Genomic DNA, 369 nt, shown 5'->3' on the forward strand with positions numbered 1-369 from the left:
ATCTGCTCCGTGTCCTTCGCCACGTCCGTTATCAGCTTCAGATTGTCTCGGAGAAACTTCATAGCGCCCCCCGCCACCGCTATTGAACCTATATTTATATACTAAATTTAATACGAAATAAAACACTTCAAACCGCATCTTTTTTTGTTTTATAACATAAGATGGCAAACGAGCAAGCGGCCACCTAAATCCGCCAAAATGGCGAAGCGACCGCTGCCCATAGACATCCGCAATTGCAGAGGAGGAGACATACATAAAGACGATATTTCCCCTTCTTATGCATCTTCTCCACCGTCAAATCCACTTTCCTTTCCCATCCTCTCCTTATAAGAAAAGGGTGGTAAGGAGCAAGGGACTTAAATTAGGCCT

General features: G+C 44.4%; 1 protein-coding gene across 1 annotated transcript in view; it reads right to left on the reverse strand.

Annotated features, from left to right (window-relative positions):
• Positions 1-369, reverse strand: part of LOC106108713 (putative glycerol kinase 3) — an 18,933-nt gene that overhangs the window by 8,182 nt on the left and 10,382 nt on the right. The window lies entirely within an intron of this gene.

This window comes from Papilio polytes, unplaced genomic scaffold (genome assembly GCF_000836215.1).
Source record: "Papilio polytes unplaced genomic scaffold, Ppol_1.0 DF821400.1, whole genome shotgun sequence".
NCBI lineage: Eukaryota > Metazoa > Arthropoda > Insecta > Lepidoptera > Papilionidae > Papilio > Papilio polytes.